This window comes from Pleurodeles waltl, chromosome 1_1, assembly GCF_031143425.1.
Source record: "Pleurodeles waltl isolate 20211129_DDA chromosome 1_1, aPleWal1.hap1.20221129, whole genome shotgun sequence".
NCBI classification, from domain to species: Eukaryota; Metazoa; Chordata; class Amphibia; order Caudata; family Salamandridae; genus Pleurodeles; species Pleurodeles waltl.
In genome coordinates, this window is record NC_090436.1 from 340,563,827 (window position 1) to 340,582,634 (window position 18,808).

The following is an 18,808-nucleotide window of genomic DNA, read 5'->3' on the forward strand; positions in this document are numbered from 1 at the left end:
GGGTGTTTCCTGTCGCCGGAGCTAGGCCTACCCACGCAAGTGAGGTATCATTTTTATTGGGAGACTTGGGGGAAAGCTGGGTGGAAGGAAATTTGTAGCTCCTCTCTGATTCCAGAACTTTCTGCCACAGAAATGTGAGGGACATGTGTTTTTTTAGCCAAATTTTGAGGTTTGCAAAGGATTCTGGGTAACAGAACCTGGTCCGAGCCCCGCAAGTCACCCCTCCTTGGATTCCCCTAGGTCTCTAGTTTTCAGAAATGCACAGGTTTGGTAGGTTTCCCTAGGTGTTTTGGGCCCTTTCCTTTCGTGGGCGCTAGTCCTACCCACACAAGTGAGGTATCATTTTTATCGGGAGACTTGGGGGAACGCTGGGTAGAAGGAAATTTGTGGCTCCTCTCAGATTCCAGAACTTTCTGCCACAGAAATGTGAGTAACGTGTATTTTTAGCCAAATTTTGAGGTTTGCAAAGGATTCTGGGTAACAGAACCTGGTCCGAGCCCCGCAAGTCACCCCTCCTTGGATTCCCCTAGGTCTCTAGTTTTCAGAAATGCACAGGTTTGGTAGGTTTCCCTAGGTGGCGGCTGAGCTAGAGGCCAAAATCTCCAGGTAGTCACTTTGCTAAAAACAGCTCTGTTTTCTGTGATGTGTCCACGTTGTGTTTTGGGGCATATCCTGTCGCGGGCGCTAGGCCTACCCACACAAGTGAGGTATCATTTTTATCGGGAGACGTGGGGGAACGCTGGGTGGAAGGAAATTTGTGGCTCCTCTCAGATTCCAGAACTTTCTGCCACAGAAATGTGAGGGACATGTGTTTTTTTAGCCAAATTTTGAGGTTTGCAAAGGATTCTGGGTAACAGAACCTGGTCCGAGCCACACAAGTCACCCCTCCTTGGATTCCCCTAGGTCTCTAGTTTTCAGAAATGTACAGGGTTGGTAGGTTTCCCTAGGTGCCGGCTGAGCTAGAGGCCAAAATCTACAGGTAGTCACTTTGCTAAAAACAGCTCTGTTTTCTGTGATATGTCCACGTTGTGTTTTGGGGCATATCCTGTCGCGGGCGCTAGGCCTACCCACACAAGTGAGGTATCATTTTTATCAGGAGACGTGGGGGAACGCTGGGTGGAAGGAAATTTGTGGCTCCTTTCAGATTCCAGAACTTTCTGCCACAGAAATGTGAGGAACATGTGTTTTTTTAGCCAAATTTTGAGGTTTGCAAAGGATTCTGGGTAACAGAACCTGGTCTGAGCCACACAAGTCACCCCTCCTTGGATTCCCCTAGGTCTCTAGTTTTCAGAAATGTACAGGTTTGGTAGGTTTCCCTAGGTGCCGGCTGAGCTAGAGGCCAAAATCTACAGGTAGTCACTTTGCTAAAAACAGCTCTGTTTTCTGTGATATGTCCACGTTGTGTTTTGGGGCATATCCTGTCGCGGGCGCTAGGCCTACCCACACAAGTGAGGTATCATTTTTATCGGGAGACGTGGGGGAACGCTGGGTGGAAGGAAATTTGTGGCTCCTCTCAGATTCCAGAACTTTCTGCCACAGAAATGTGAGGAACATGTTTTTTTAGCCAAATTTTGAGGTTTGCAAAGGATTCTGGGTAACAGAACCTGGTCCGAGCCCCGCAAGTCACCCCTCCTTGGATTCCCCTAGGTCTCTAGTTTTTAGAAATGCACAGGTTTGGTAGGTTTCCCTAGGTGGCGGCTGAGCTAGAGGCCAAAATCTACAGGTAGTCACTTTGCTAAAAACAGCTCTGTTTTCTGTGATATGTCCACGTTGTGTTTTGGGGCATATCCTGTCGCGGGCGCTAGGCCTACCCACAGAAGTGAGGTATCATTTTTATCGGGAGACGTGGGGGAACGCTGGGTGGAAGGAAATTTGTGGCTCCTCTCAGATTCCAGAACTTTCTGCCACAGAAATGTGAGGAACATGTGTTTTTTTAGCCAAATTTTGAGATTTGCAAAGGATTCTGGGTAACAGAACCTGGTCCAAGCCCCGCAAGTCACCCCTCCTTGGATTCCCCTAGGTCTCTAGTTTTCAGAAATGCACAGGTTTGGTAGGTTTCCCTAGGTGGCGGCTGAGCTAGAGGCCAAAATCTACAGGTAGTCACTTTGCTAAAAACAGCTCTGTTTTCTGTGATATGTCCACGTTGTGTTTTGGGGCATATCCTGTCGCGGGCGCTAGGCCTACCCACACAAGTGAGGTATCATTTTTATCGGGAGACGTGGGGGAACGCTGGGTGGAAGGAAATTTGTGGCTCCTCTCAGATTCCAGAACTTTCTGCCACAGAAATGTGAGGAACATGTGTTTTTTTAGCCAAATTTTGAGGTTTGCAAAGGATTCTGGGTAACAGAACCTGGTCCGAGCCACACAAGTCACCCCTCCTTGGATTCCCCTAGGTCTCTAGTTTTCAGAAATGTACAGGTTTGGTAGGTTTCCCTAGGTGCCGGCTGAGCTAGAGGCCAAAATCTACAGGTAGTCTCTTTGCTAAAAACAGCTCTGTTTTCTGTGATATGTCCACGTTGTGTTTTGGGGCATATCCTGTCGCGGGCGCTAGGCCTACCCACACAAGTGAGGTATCATTTTTATCGGGAGACGTGGGGGAACGCTGGGTGGAAGGAAATTTGTGGCTCCTCTCAGATTCCAGAACTTTCTGCCACAGAAATGTGAGGAACATGTGTTTTTTTAGCCAAATTTTGAGATTTGCAAAGGATTCTGGGTAACAGAACCTGGTCCGAGCCCCGCAAGTCACCCCTCCTTGGATTCCCCTAGGTCTCTAGTTTTCAGAAATGCACAGGTTTGTTAGGTTTCCCTAGGTGGCGGCTGAGCTAGAGGCCAAAATCTACAGGTAGTCACTTTGCTAAAAACAGCTCTGTTTTCTGTGATATGTCCACGTTGTGTTTTGGGGCATATCCTGTCGCGGGCGCTAGGCCTACCCACACAAGTGAGGTATCATTTTTATCGGGAGACGTGGGGGAACGCTGGGTGGAAGGAAATTTGTGGCTCCTCTCAGATTCCAGAACTTTCTGCCACAGAAATGTGAGGAACATGTGTTTTTTTAGCCAAATTTTGAGGTTTGCAAAGGATTCTGGGTAACAGAACCTGGTCCGAGCCCCGCAAGTCACCCCTCCTTGGATTCCCCTAGGTCTCTAGTTTTCAGAAATGCACAGGTTTGGTATGTTTCCCTAGGTGGCGGCTGAGCTAGAGGCCAAAATCTACAGGTAGTCACTTTGCTAAAAACAGCTCTGTTTTCTGTGATATGTCCACGTTGTGTTTTGGGGCATATCCTGTCGCGGGCGCTAGGCCTACCCACACAAGTGAGGTATCATTTTTATCGGGAGACGTGGGGGAACGCTGGGTGGAAGGAAATTTGTGGCTCCTCTCAGATTCCAGAACTTTCTGCCACAGAAATGTGAGGAACATGTGTTTTTTTAGCCAAATTTTGAGATTTGCAAAGGATTCTGGGTAACAGAACCTGGTCCGAGCCCTGCAAGTCACCCCTCCTTGGATTCCCCTAGGTCTCTAGTTTTCAGAAATGCACAGGTTTGGTAGGTTTCCCTAGGTGGCGGCTGAGCTAGAGGCCAAAATCTACAGGTAGTCACTTTGCTAAAAACAGCTCTGTTTTCTGTGATATGTCCACGTTGTGTTTTGGGGCATATCCTGTCGCGGGCGCTAGGCCTACCCACACAAGTGAGGTATCATTTTTATCGGGAGACATGGGGGAACGCTGGGTGGAAGGAAATTTGTGGCTCCTCTCAGATTCCAGAACTTTCTGCCACAGAAATGTGAGGAACATGTGTTTTTTTAGCCAAATTTTGAGGTTTGCAAAGGATTCTGGGTAACAGAACCTGGTCCGAGCCCCGCAAGTCACCCCTCCTTGGATTCCCCTAGGTCTCTAGTTTTCAGAAATGCACAGGTTTGGTAGGTTTCCCTAGGTGGCGGCTGAGCTAGAGGCCAAAATCTACAGGTAGTCACTTTGCTAAAAACAGCTCTGTTTTCTGTGATATGTCCACGTTGTGTTTTGGGGCATTTCCTGTCGCGGGCGCTAGGCCTACCCACACAAGTGAGGTATCATTTTTATCGGGAGACGTGGGGGAACGCTGGGTGGAAGGAAATTTGTGGCTCCTCTCAGATTCCAGAACTTTCTGCCACAGAAATGTGAGGAACATGTGTTTTTTTAGCCAAATTTTGAGGTTTGCAAAGGATTCTGGGTAACAGAACCTGGTCCGAGCCACACAAGTCACCCCTCCTTGGATTCCCCTAGGTCTCTAGTTTTCAGAAATGCACAGGTTTGGTAGGTTTCCCTAGGTGGCGGCTGAGCTAGAGGCCAAAATCTACAGGTAGTCACTTTGCTAAAAACAGCTCTGTTTTCTGTGATGTGTCCACGTTGTGTTTTGGGGCATATCCTGTCGCAGGTGCTAGGCCTACCCACACAAGTGAGGTATCATTTTTATCGGGAGACGTGGGGGAACGCTGGGTGGAAGGAAATTTGTGGCTCCTCTCAGATTCCAGAACTTTCTGCCACAGAAATGTGAGGAACATGTGTTTTTTTAGCCAAATTTTGAGGTTTGCAAAGGATTCTGGGTAACAGAACCTGGTCCGAGCCACACAAGTCACCCCTCCTTGGATTCCCCTAGGTCTCTAGTTTTCAGAAATGCACAGGTTTGGTAGGTTTCCCTAGGTGGCGGCTGAGCTAGAGGCCAAAATCTACAGGTAGTCACTTTGCTAAAAACAGCTCTGTTTTCTGTGATGTGTCCATGTTGTGTTTTGGGGCATATCCTGTCGCGGGTGCTAGGCCTACCCACACAAGTGAGGTACCATTTTTATCGGGAGACTTGGGGGAACATAGATTAGCAAAACAAGTACTATTTCCCCTTGTCTTTCTCTACATTTTTTCCTTCCAAATATAGGAGTGTGTGTAAAAAAGACATCTATTTGAGAAATTCCCTGTAATTCACGTGCTACTATGGTCACCCCGGAATTCAGAGATGTGCAAATAACCACTGCTCCTCAACACCTTATCTTGTGCCCTTTTTGGAAATGCAAAGGTTTTCTTGATAGCAATTTTTTACTCCTTATATTTCAGCAAATGAATTGCTGTATACCCGGTATAGAATGAAAACGCACTGCAGGGTGCAGCTCATTTATTGGCTCTGGGTTCCTCGGGTTCTTGATGAACCTACAAGCCCTATATATCCCCGCAACCAGAGGAGTCCAGCAGATGTAACGGTATATTGCTTTCGATAATCTGACATTGCAGGGAAAAGTTACAGAGTAAAACGTAGAGAAAAATTGATGGTTTTTTCACCTCAATTTCAATATTTTTCTTTTTCAGCTGTTATTTTCTGTAGGAAACCCTTGTAGGATCTACACAAATGACCCCTTGCTGAATTCAGAATTTTGTCTACTTTTCAGAAATGTTTAGGTTTCTGGGATCCAGCATTGGTTTCATGACCATTCCTGTCACTGACTGGAAGGAGGCTGAAAGCACAAAAAATTGCACAAATGGGGTATGCCCCAGTAAAATGCCAAAATTGTGTTGAAAAATTGGGTTTTCTGATTCAAGTCTGCCTGTTCCTGAAAGCTGGGAAGCTGCTGAGTTTAGCACCGCAAACCCTTTGTTGATGCCATTTTCAGGGGAAAAACCACAAGCCTTCTTCTGCAGCCACTTTTTCCAATTTTTTTGAAAAAAACGAAATTTTCACTGTATTTTGGCCAATTTCTTGGCCTCCTTCAAGGGAACCCACAAAGTCTGGGTACCTCTAGAATCCCTAGGATGTTGGAAAAAAAGGACGCAAATTTGGCTTGGTTAGCTTATGTGGACAAAAAGTTATGAGGGCCTAAGCGCGAACTGCCCCAAATAGGCAAAAAAAGGCCCGGCACAGGAGGGGGAAAAGGCCTGGCAGCGAAGGGGTTAAGTTGAATTCCGATGTGTTCGCACCTCCTGTATGAGTGCTTTAACTCTCATTCTATTGTCAGGCTGTATAATCCTCAACAGATTCCGGAAATTAAAAGATTGGCTGATATGATTGCAGATTCTTCTTCATGTGGACAGTAAGTTGCTGACTTGGGGTTCTTTTGTGAGAAAGTCCTGTACAATGATGTTGATGCAGTGCACCAAACACAGGACCCTGAAATAGCTACCATCTGACATGGCCTCAAATACGTTACTGCCATTGTCCATGGCAACAAATCTAATGTTAAGCCCTCTGCGGCGCAGCCTTTCAAAGACCTTGTTGTTAAACTCATCCAGGATGTTTGCAGTTGTATGGGATTTCTCCACGGCAAACATAGCTACCATTGCATACTTCCAAACACCATTAAAAATGTCAGCAGTGTCAACACCTGCAGACATTGTTTCTCTAACCCCCATAAACGAGAACCAGTGTGTAGTGATGCACAAGTAATCAGTGGCTTGGCAACTCGTTAGGTGTATTGTGCAGACAGCACTCTGCTGCAAAGCTTGCCCAACCAATTCCAGCACATCATGATGTCACACTGGAAAAGCAACTCTGGCAAAATAGGTGCGGCTGGGAACGTCCAATTTTGGGCAGATGGCCACCACAAATTCTAGAAAAAACACTCTTTCCACAAAAGGGAGGAGGTCAAGTGCTAACATTTTAGCACACTTCCTGTTGTAGAAATATGCTGTTGGGTGGTTGTGTTCATACTGCCCCTCCTACCTAAACATGCCAGAAATAGTAGCCTGGATTTGTTTTATTTACTGCTGCCACTGAGGTAGGTGACTTCTTGAGATCAGAAGGTGGTGGCAGGCTAAATGTGCTTCTCAGTGGGGCAGCCACTACATGTTCTTGCCTTGGTGTCCCAACCTGACTCTGAGTCTTCTTGTGGCATTGCGATGTTGCTGATGTTGGCAACAATACTCTTACAGTGCTGGGGACAGGGCTGACTTGTGTAATCACCACCGTCACCACCACTTGTAGATTTTTGGCCACTAAGGTGCACCTTCCAGCAGATTGTGTGGTATTTTCTCAAATGGGTTGTTTGGCCTCCCTTACTATAGTTTGTGTCAAGCTTATATTGATTAACACTCACTCAACAAATGGAGAATATGGCAATGTTCAGCCCCTTTTCACTAACAGTAAAGAAGTCCCAAACTGGGGAGGTGAACTTTCTAACACTGATGTCACTGCCAATCTCAGAAGAAGTGGTCATAGGTGGATGTTTTGATGATGTTTGCCTCTCTGTAGTCATTACTTCTACTGAGGTGGATGTGGATGTAGGTTGCAGCCGGGGCCTTGTTGTAAATGTGGAAACTGGCGGTGGTATCTGTGCCACATCCCTCAGAGCAGGTTTAGAAGATGGGGTAATGTTGGACTCCACTGGAGCTGGGCTAACGTCCATGAGGACTGGCTTGTCAGAATCCTTATCCTCTTCTTCTTCATCCATAAATATAAGGCTTTCAGGAACCTTTCTTTTCACTCCTTGCCTCTCTTGGCGTGTCTCAGACTGAGGTGGCATCCAAGAGGAGTCCTGATCATCTGAAGGGGAGCTTGAAGAAGAAGATGGCAGAGATCTGAAAGAGAGTGGATCTTGTGACCGAGGGGCTTCTTCGACTTTCTCAGCATGAAGCTCAATATCTTCCTGATGTGCTCCTACTTCAGGATGAACTACTATTGCTGACTGAGGCTTCCAGCAATGATGGGGGTACTACTTTGAGAAAGAGACAAATCCAATTCAACATCACTGCTTGTCAGCGTTGCAGTGATTAGAGAGGCTGCCTCTTTGCCAGACATGGACTTAGGCCAAGTTTGAGCAGAGCCACTTATGCAGGAGTGCTGCTTTCAGCTTGCTCCCCAGAGGCCGGTGTGGCAGGCACAGATTTTTGCCCGAAAAGGTCTTGGGTGACATACCAATCAATCAATCAATACATTTGTAAAGTGTGCTACTCACCCGCGAGGGCCTCAAGGCGCTGAGGGGGGTATGGGAGCTGCTACTGCTCGAACAGCCATGTCTTGAGGTGTCTCCTGAAGGTCAGCAGGTCCTGGGTCTGCCGCAGGTGGATAGGGAGGGTATTCCGGGTTTTGGCAGTGGGGTGGGAGAATGATCTGCCACCGGCTGTTGTCCTGTGGATGCGTGGAACGGTGGCGAGGGTGAGGTTGGCGGAGCAGAGCTGTCGGTTCGGGGTGTAGAAGGTGAGTCGTTTGTTGAGGTATGCTGGTCTGGCGTTGTGGAGTGCTTTGTGAGTGTGGGTGAGGAGCTTGAAGGTGATCCTCTTGTTGACGGGGAGCCAGTGCTGGTCTCAGGTGGGCTGTGATGTGGCTGCAGTGGGGGATGTCGAGGATGAGCCGTGCGGAGGCGTTCTGTAAGGGTTGGAGATTGGCCGTGGTTCCCATGTAGAGAACATTGCCGTAGTCCAGTCTGCTGCTGACGAGGGCCTGGGTGACTGTCCCTCTGGTTTGGGTGGGGATCCACCTGTAGATCTTGCAGAGCATGCAGAGGGTGTTGAAGCAGGAGGATGAGACGGCATTGACTTGCTGGGTCATGGAGAGCAATGAGTCCAGGATGAACCCCAGGTTGTGTGCGTGGTCGGTATGTGTCGGAGCAGCTCCCAGTATGGACGGCCACCAGAAGTCCTCCCAGGTGGAGGGGGTGGAGCTGAGGATGAGGACCTCCGTCTTGTCCGAGTTCAGTTTCAAGCGACTGTTCTCCATCCAGTCAGCGATGACCTTCATTTCTTCATGGAGGTTGGTTTTGGTGGTTGCGGGGTCCTTGGTAAGGGATAGGATCAGCTGGGTGTCGTTGGTGTATGAGACGATGTTGAGGTTGTGAGATCAGACGATGTTGGCGAGTGGTGCCATGTAGACGTTGAAGAGAGTCAGGCTGAGGGAAGATCCTTGGGGTATGCCGCAGATGGTCTTGGTGGCTTCAGATCAGAAAGGAGGGAGGCGGACTCTTTGGGTTCTGCTGGTGAGGAAGGAGGTGATCCTGTCCAGGGCTTTGTCGCAGATCCCTGCGTCGTGGAAGCATGTGCATTGGGTGCGGTGGCAGACAGTGTTGAAGGCGGCCGAAAGTTACAGGATGATGAGGGCCACAGTTTCGCCTTTGTCCAGCAGGGTCCTGATGTCGTCGGTGGTGGCGATGAGTGCAGTCTCGGTGCTGTGGTTGCTGCAGAAACCAGATTGGGACGGGTCCAGAGTGTTGATTCCTCAAGGAGGCGGGTCAGTTGCCTGTTGACAATCTTCTCGATGTTCTTCACCAGGAACGGAAGCAGGGAGATGGGCCATTAGTTTTTGAGGTCCTTTGGGTCCTCCTTGGGCTTCTTGAGTAAGGTGTTGATCTTTCCGGGAGGGTGGCGGTCTTGAAGGAGCTGTTGACGATCATCTGGAGTTGGGGGGTGATGATGGCACTCGCTTTGTTGAAGACGTGATGAGGGCAGGGGTCGGATGGTGAGCCGGAATGAATGGGGTTCATGACTCTGATGGTATCACCGTCGTTGACGTGGGTCCAGGAGAATAGGAGGTTGGTGTGGCTTGGGGCGGTGAGTCTGAGGTGTTGGCGACTGTCGGGGGGGTCTTGGTGTTGAAGCTGTTCTGGATGTCTGCGATCTTGCGGTGATAGAAGGTGGCTAGGGAGTCACAGAGATCCTGCGAAAGTGGGATGTCGTTGGAGCTGGAGCTGGGGTTGGAGATTTCCTTCACTATGTGGAAGAACTCTTTGCTGTTGCGTGCGTGGTTGTTGATGCGTTCCTTGCTGGAGGATCTCTTGGCGGTCTGGATGAGCTGATGGTGCATGCGGATGGTGTTCTTGAGGGCTGTGTGGGTGACCGGAGTCTGTTCGTGGTGCCACTTCTCGTGTTTTCGGAACGTCTGTTTGGAAGCCTGGAGGTCGGCGGCCTTTCTGTAGGTGCAGTTGTTGGAGGGTTTCATGATCGGGGTGAGAGCATTGGCGCAGTTGCCGATCCATTGCCTGAGGTTGTGGGCAGCTGTGTCCGTGGTGTCAGCTGGTGGGGCTAGGGAGAGGGTGGAGATCAGCTGGTCTTCGGTGACCTTGTTCCAGCTGCGGCGGGGGACCCATTGCGGGTGATGGCGCGTAGCCTCTAACCAATGGTAGAAAGCTCGTTATTATCACTGGCCGCTTTCTTGGTAGCAACTTTCTTGAAGTTGTCAGTTGGCAATAGCACTTAGCTTCACAAGCTCAAGAGATCTCAGTGTTGTGAGTGTGGTCACACGTCACATCGTGCACAGGACTTCTGTCTGGCAGGACTGTGGGTGATGTCTCTTCTTTCTCGTCGAGCACCTAAAAACAAACACGCAAGAAGAACATCAGTGAATCGTGGCATTGTTGCAGTTGAATTAGTAGTAGAAACAATATCATTTAGTGGTTACTTTAATTAAAAATATTTAACAGTTGAGTGTCTCCATTCGTAAAACCACACCAACATTAACTTTCATCATCATGTACACTCAGCAAGGATAAGAAAGAGCAACAACTACAACATACAGAATGTAACTATGAGCTTTGTGTGCATCAGGTTGGCACGTGTAACTCAAGCAGGTGCTGGTTACAAATGGAATAATCATTAAATAACGTTGTGCAGCTGTGTGCCTATGGCAGTCATGGGGCTGAGGGTGAACATGAGAAACAATTAATAATTTATTTAAAAAAAATCAAAAACATTAAAAAAAAAAAAAAAATTGAAATGTTTTTATTTTTCAATCTCAAATTAAAAAATAATAATAATTAAATATTAACATTAATAAATTAAATTAAATAAAGTTTGTTAAACAAATTATTTAAAACAAATTACAATTAAAAAATACAATTGCTGATATATTAGGGGAATGGGGCCACCATGGAAAGCCACTGGAATTTTGGGGGCAAGGAGTGGGGCAGGTGAAAAATGCAAAAAAGTATATATCATATTATAAAACAGTTCATACAGAGCATTTAGCAATGAACTTTGATCTACTAGGCCTCAAGCATCACACACAAAATGGCCGCCATCCACATGGTCAAATGACAACAACCAGTAAGGAGTCATGGCCACCGCAACAAAGAAAAACACATAAAGGCCCACTGGCTGCCTACACAAAATGGCCACCAGCCAAATGGTCAAACAGCAACAAACCAGCAAGGGGGAATGGTCACCACAATAAAGAAGAACACATTGCAGGCCCACTGGCTGCCTTTACAAAATGGCTTCTAACCACATGATCTAACAACAACCATCAAGGAGGCATGGCCACCACAACAAAGAAGAACACATGCAGACCCACTGGCTGCCTACACAAAATGACCGCCAGCCACATGGTCCAGCAGAAACCAGCAAGGAGGCATGGCCACGACAAAGAATACATGCAGGCCTAAAAGCACACTGGCTGCCTACACAAAAATGCCCACCAGGCACATGGTCAAACAACAAGCAGGGTGAATAGAACAAAACAAAAAAACACATATTAGACTATAATTGATTATACAAAGAGGGCCCCTGTCCACATGGCATGGAGAACAAAGACAAATGGTGGCCTAGGGCAAACACTCTAACACACTGGCTAGACAGAGGAGGCAATAGTACAGGAGAAAAACAAAAACAGCATTAAGGGTCAGATGTAGCAAAGGTTTTTCCCATTCTGTGTCTATGGGAAAAAGTGTTCGTACATATGGCCCTAAGTCAGCAACCCCCCCCCAAAAAAAAATGGGCTAAAAAGTACATTTTACATCAACAACACACATCATACAAATGCATCAGATATATTATCCCACCATACACTGTTTGCAGAAAAAACATGAAATCAGGGCAAAATACATTGTATAATCATTTCATCCAATGCCATCCATGGCCTAATGATGTTTCAGTTCAACAGACGCCACAAACAGTTTTTTCATCATGCACCTATGACTAGTACTAGCCTCGGCCTACATCTGTAGGGCCTGTTCCATTAGCAGACTAGGCCACATAACATAGTGAATTAAATGACTATTGAAAATTTGCAAAGCATGGCGAAAATGTACTGAACTGTGAAACATTGTTCCTTTAAAGAAGAAAAATTACAAGTAAAACAGTAACTACTAGGCCCCTACTGAAAACTGCAGGCCATGCATCACAATAAATTCAAAAACATCAAATAAAAGTACAGATAAGTCCTGGTGCATGCCCTCTATCAAACAAAACAAGTAGCACAACACCCATATATACGTTTTTTTGAACTTACTTGTGAAATATCAAATACAACAAAGTCCCTAAATCCAATGATTCATTCAGGAGACAAAAAAAGTGATCCTTCCATCTCAAAACCCAAGTGAAAATTGACAAGGAGATGGACAAAACACTGGGAGGAGCCTGCTGGACTGGAACAGGAAGTTGGAGTCTGTGGGGCACTTCCTGGTGTTGAAAAAAAAAAAGTAAATTAAAAAGTACTCTTCACACAAAAAAAAAAAAAAATATGTGCACAGTCCATTAGAGAAGATTTTTAACTCAAATTGTCTTTTTTAGGAGATTTGCTTGAGCTTTGCCAGTTTGCAACAACAGTTGATCAGGCTCACTTGTGCTTGCCAACATCACAAAAGAAGCGCCGGAAGTCACTGCTGCAGTGCTAAATGTCGCAGGTGGATCCAAAATCTCGTTTGTGCTCATGGGTGAACAGAGGTCTCTTGTCGCTCTTCCCACACATGCAAAATGACATCAAGCACATGCCAACGGGGAAAAACTCTGCTGCGTTGTGGAGTGCAGAATCTATCGGTAACTCCATTTTCTCTGTGGAACGCTGAGTTGCTGAATTCCGCAAACTCCTCCAGTGGAGCGGGGTTTTTCACCCCGGCCTAATCTACCTCATGTTTGTGAATAAGTATTCCATCCGCCAAGATATAAATTAGGCCCCAGTAGCTTTATCAGCAATTGTACAATGGCGTTTTTGTCAATTAATGGACTTAATGTACTTGCTTTGAATAAACTCAATATGTTGTATATTAAATCATTTGCTGTTATTGCACATTATGTGTTAGATAAATTATGTTTTAAGATGTGCATCATTTGGTTTGTGTGCGAAAGTGGTTTAATAGTTGGGGTGGATTGGTGTCCCCCATGAGTACTAAAGTCACTATCTTATTAGGTACAGTGAAAAGCATCTGCATTTTAAACTTGAGCTCATACCCCTGTAGCTGTGGCACAGGAGACAGTGTTAACTAAGAGAAAATGTGTAAAACATTTATAAATACCAAACAGTTAAAACATTTAAAAAAACACACTACACAATAACAATCTCATTCTGATTTATAAAAATAGAGAAATATTGAATAAACAAAATGGGAAAACTGACATGAAGTTTTAAAAACGTAAGTGTAAATAGCACAAAGAGTCAATGGTAGTCAAATATCACAGTAGACAGAGACTTAGAACACTTAGAGAGTCTCAGGGTATCAGACAGAGGGAAAAGGCAAAGTCCACTCTAGGTCCAGTTTCCAAGTGCAGCAGAACGAGTCTGCTTGGTATCCTTGGGCAAGTCCAGCAGTGTCCTGAAGAAGTGCTTTGTGGTGCCACATTTAAGCTTGGCATCAGGTAATCGGTGAAGTTGACTCCTGGGTGCTCCCTAACCAATGGGGTAAAAGTTCCAGGGCCAACCCTACCCTTTTTAATCAATAGTTCTTGTTTCATTTACTTCATGTTGGCCCAAAATGGCATATGCCAGGGCATTTTTAAGATAGCAAAAGTCTTGGCCACACCAAACCTAGGCTCTGATGACTAGGGGAGTGGTGTGTAGTTGACTATGAAAGTCAATACATTGCAGGCTGTTTATTTTCTAGGGCCTTTCCTGTTTATTGCTAATTGTACTTCTATACATATTTTTTTGTTTTAGTTTGATATGATACTGTCATTGTGGGGTGCAATAAAATGGCTCTAGGGGCTATGTATCATTTTTATTAAGGTCACTCACTTTGGTCAACAGTCCACCCCAACTGATCTGACACAAGGATCTGCCTAAGGCCTTTATCTTTTTTACAAATGTAGTGTAATAGTTTTGTTTTTTCTCCGTTTATGGAACTCCAATTGTCTTCTATTGATAGGGGGAGCCACTGCAGCTTTCCACTTTAAAGCAATCATTTGTTTCACTAGTCCAAAAACCTGGAAAAGGCTCTACCAGCTGCAGTTTGAGATAACTGTCCCAGTAGGCAGCATTTAATGCCAGACAGTCATCTCTAAATATTTTTTTATTCTGTCATTCGAAGATGCCCACCCATGCATGCACATAATTGACATGGGCATTTTTGAAAAGATTTAGGCCCTCATTACAACTTCGGCGGTCTTTGCCAAAGACCGCCGAAGCTGCGGGCACCAGTATACCGCCAGTACTGGTGGTATATCTGGCTCCCTATTTTCACTTTTCTGCTGGGCCAGCAGATGGTAACAGTGTTACCGTCCGTTGGCCCAGTGGAAAGGTCACATCAACATTGCAGCCGGCTCGTAATAGAGTAAAAGATAACCTGTGCTCACCCTCTGACAGTTTGACACATAGCAGTCAGGCTTAACCCCAAAGGTAATGTGTAAAGCATTTGCGCAACACACTCATACCAGTGACACAATAAATACACCACTAAGGAGACTCTACTCAGGGATATGTATAAAAATGCATATATGCTGCATTTTGTACTTGCAATGTAGGTCAAATGACAATATGCAGAATTACTGTGCACACTTTGCAGATACTGCCCAGAAAATGTATTGAGGTAGTGGCATTGAGGGGCACTGAAGCGACCAAGGTTGCTTAGGGGTGCAACGTTACTCCACCTCGAGGTGCAGGCGATGCCCTTTGGTTCTGGGACCTCCCTCTGGCTTCCAATGGCATGGGCTTCCCATTTTGCATTGTGGCACCAGCACAAAGAGAAGTGCTGAACTGCTGTCAGTCCCCAAAAGTTGATGTCTCTGCTAGTACGGTACAAGACCTGATCACCACCCACTGCCTGCAACAAAGATCACCAAGTGCTGAGTTCCAAAGCACTCGTCTCATACTGGCAAAGAAAGCCATGGCACCATAAGCAGTGCTCCCCACACGCTGGTTGGTGAGAGCACAGGGCAGACCACCAAGTCCATGGATACTCTCGGGGGGGAGAAGACAGATGGCAAGGTCCAATCATACCCCTGGCAAGGTAGACACAGCAGGGAGCAGGCCAGCACACAGAGAAACTGCAAGGTGGCAGTCCCTCCTACCAGTCAGTAAACAGTAACAATAGGCCAACACAGCAATGTAGTGCTGAGTAGCAGTCCATCCTGACAGTCCAACTGTCCTTATTCCTGGCAGAGTGCCTATCCAACTGCAGAGTTCCATGAGTGCTCTAACAATCATGGGGTCAGAACCCCTGTACTTATAGTCTAGGTGCCCTACTTCTAGAAGGTGGAAAGGTTTCCAGCCAGGTCTGACCAGTTCCAGGATTTTCCCTCCTCCCTTACTCTGGCTCTAGAAAACAACAGTGGGTAAACAATCCCTTTCTGTGATGGCAGGACAAAACCTATATAAGTGTAAAGTGCACTTACCTCCCTCTCTCCCAATCCAGGAAGACCATCAGTATGTAGATGAATGCAGATGTAACCCTGTCACACCTAACGCTCTCTGAATAAGGGCTATATGGAGATTATGGACAAAGTGGAGCTGTCAATCTGCCTCAGATGTGGATTGGAGTCAGGCTGCAAAGCATTAGAGTTATAAGCACAGAGAAGTGCCCACTTTCTAAAAGTTGCATTTCTAAAATAGCACTGTAAAAGCCACCTACACCAGTAAGCAGGATTTTTCACTACTATTCCAAACATACCAAAAATGCCCTGACTACTTCTTATAGATCAGGATTTACTACTTAGACATATATAAGGGAATTCCCAATGCAAGCCTATTAGAGGAGCAGCACTAACTAAATAGGTTGTTTGTCACTATTAGGACATGTAAAACATAAAAGTATATGTCCTACCTTTTACATACACAGCACACTGCCCTTAGGACTATCTAGGGCCTAACTCAGGGGTGACTTTGGTGTAGTAAAAAGGGAGTTTAGGCCTTGGCAAGTAGTCTGACTTGCCAAATCAATATAGCAGCAAACTGGGCACACAGGCAATGCAGTGCCAGACCTGAGAAAAGTTTGAAAGGCTACTTCTGTGGGTGACACAATCTGCACGCAGGCTTAGTAGTAGCATTTAACGTCTCACCCTAGGGTATATGTGAAACCACTTTACAAAGGACTTACAGGTAAATTAAATAACCCAAACAGGTGTAAACCTATTACACCAAGTTTTAGGGGAGAATGCACATGCACTTTAGCACTGACAACAATGGCAAAGTGCCCAGAGTACTAAAGCCAACAAAAAGAGTGTCAGAAAAAACAGAGTAGAAAGACAAAACGTTAGGGGATAACCCTGAGGAAAGGGCCATTTCCAATGAAAAATTTGTTAAAGAAACTGTGATTCATGTCAAGCCAGTCACACTGCAGAAGTGTACGGAGCAAGTGCTTGTCAATAGTGACATTACATCAACAACTGAGCCTCTGTATCTGTGAGTGATAATCTTCATCACAAAACAGATAACAAAAAAGGCCTCAAGTTGTGCCAGGCCAGACCTTTAAATGTAGGTACCTCTTGAATACAAATTTTAGACCATAATGTGTATTCACCATTTCATCCACTGAACTATTGAATTTAATCTTTCATGGTCACCAACGTAATGTACCACCAAATCTGAAAGCCAGTATACATTCAGAGCGCTACCCAGCTCAGTGTAGCCCCAAACAACATGCTACTTTCAATGCTAATCAGCACGCCCTCACAGTTAAATGAAACCCACAGTGATACCCTCTCAAAGATCTTATCTATAGAATTATCATAATAAGACTGACATTAGTAGTTGCACCAAGTGCAATCCCTCAGTACCATTACAGGTACAAGGTCTCCTTACTACCATGGGGCGTCTCATGCATAACCATATCCAGTCTAATCTCATACATACAATATCTGGTCTAATTGAGACCACAATACAGCTCAGGGTACTTCAACAGTACATCATTTACACAGTGCTTCTCACAATGTTTAACTCACAGAACCTTCTGACTACAATGAAATCTAAGTGCCACCCAGTGTAGGCCAATACTGGTACCATTCAATTTCAAAACAGAAATACCAGGGCACTCCAAATAATAGTCCACAGTGAGCAGAAATCCAGAACCTTTGCTTACACAGCGCGCGCAGGCCGGCATCGGCTTTTTCGACTCTCTAGGGACCTGGAGAGTACCTGGCTTATATGGCCTAAACATCATACAGGACCCATGTTTCCTGTGACTAGGAAACATCATTAATCGATTCAGAAAATAATCTATTTGTATGGTTCGCTTTGGACACGTTCCTGATTATTTACAAGTTTTGCCTTGAAAAAGTCCTGTTGGACGAAACACGTGTTGGCTGTCTCTGAACACTTATGTTTTCTATGTATTCAACATAAGGAATTAAAGGTTCTGGATTTCTGCTCACTGTGGACTATTATTTGGAGTGCCCTGGTATTTCTGTTTAGAAATTGACTCTACAGCACGTCTCAAAGGAGGCTTTCTCTTTTCTTCTTTGATCTATGCAATTTGAATACCCGTGGTGGTTGGGTATTTCTACCAGGTTGGCACCCTTCTCAGGACTCGCTGTATCCATTTGGACATTGTTCCTTTGTTTCAGATGTGCGATTTATAAGCATCAACCACCAATTTATTAATTTCTATCACTGGTACCATTCAGCCAACAGGCCAACCCAAGACCTCAATTAATCCAACAGATTCCACTTGTAATAAAAACGAAGGGCCCGATTAAGAATTTTGCAGACAGGGGGCTCCATCACAATGAGGACAGTGTACCCTGTCTTCCAAATCCTCGGTCCACCTGCTCCATTATGATGGACAGAGTGAAGACCCACAGACACTAAATCAAACCGTATGTAATTGTGGAGGTATTTTGATGAAGAAATCATGTGCTCTTGATAAGGTTGATGCTGGCAGGGTACTGGCATTTTCCAACTACGGAATTAGTGCAGCAGCACTGGGTACATCTATTTATGGTTGGATATAGGGATGGCTAGTAAATACCTGAAATATAGGGGTACTGTAAAGTGGCCAGTATTAACAGGTTCATGACTAGATATATTTTGCCCAAACTACCCAACATTTAGTCAATTACAGGTATTTTATGGCCAAACAAATGCAGTGCACTGGGCCTGAAATAACATCTACTTGTGGTATACCATGCACTAACATACAAACTTTACTAATGATAGTTGTTGTTTAAAATTGTCATGGATAAAATAAAATTTTACGTTGAGTTTGTAAGAAGCTGGCTATCTATGCAGTGACCCAATGTAGCGGGTGCACTAAGCAGATAGTCCAGGGTGATCCTTATTGATATACTAAGGTAAAAATGACAATCCCAAAAGCTCTCTTTTGTGGAAGTGTGAGATAGCAGTTAGGCTTCTCGGAGACGAGTGTTAAGCATTTGTTGAATTTGCAGAGTCAAGAAATGAGACACTCACTCAAGAAGTAACTTGAGACCAATTGTTTAGAAAAATAGTTACTTTGTTGTATTATTCATAAACACCAGAACATTTGCAGAAAATAAACAATGTTGATGTTCTCAAAACAATCGTCAGGTAAGTAACACTTTTGGTAGATGAATGCATTTTTATATAGCACAAGGTCTAAGGTATTATGGGGCATATTTATACATTTGGGTGCAAAACTTCACAAACGCAGTTTTGCACCAATACCTTTAGCACCGGCTTGCGCCATGCCTGAGCACCAGCTGGGCGGCAAATTTATGGAATGGTGCAAGCCGGTGCAAAGGGTG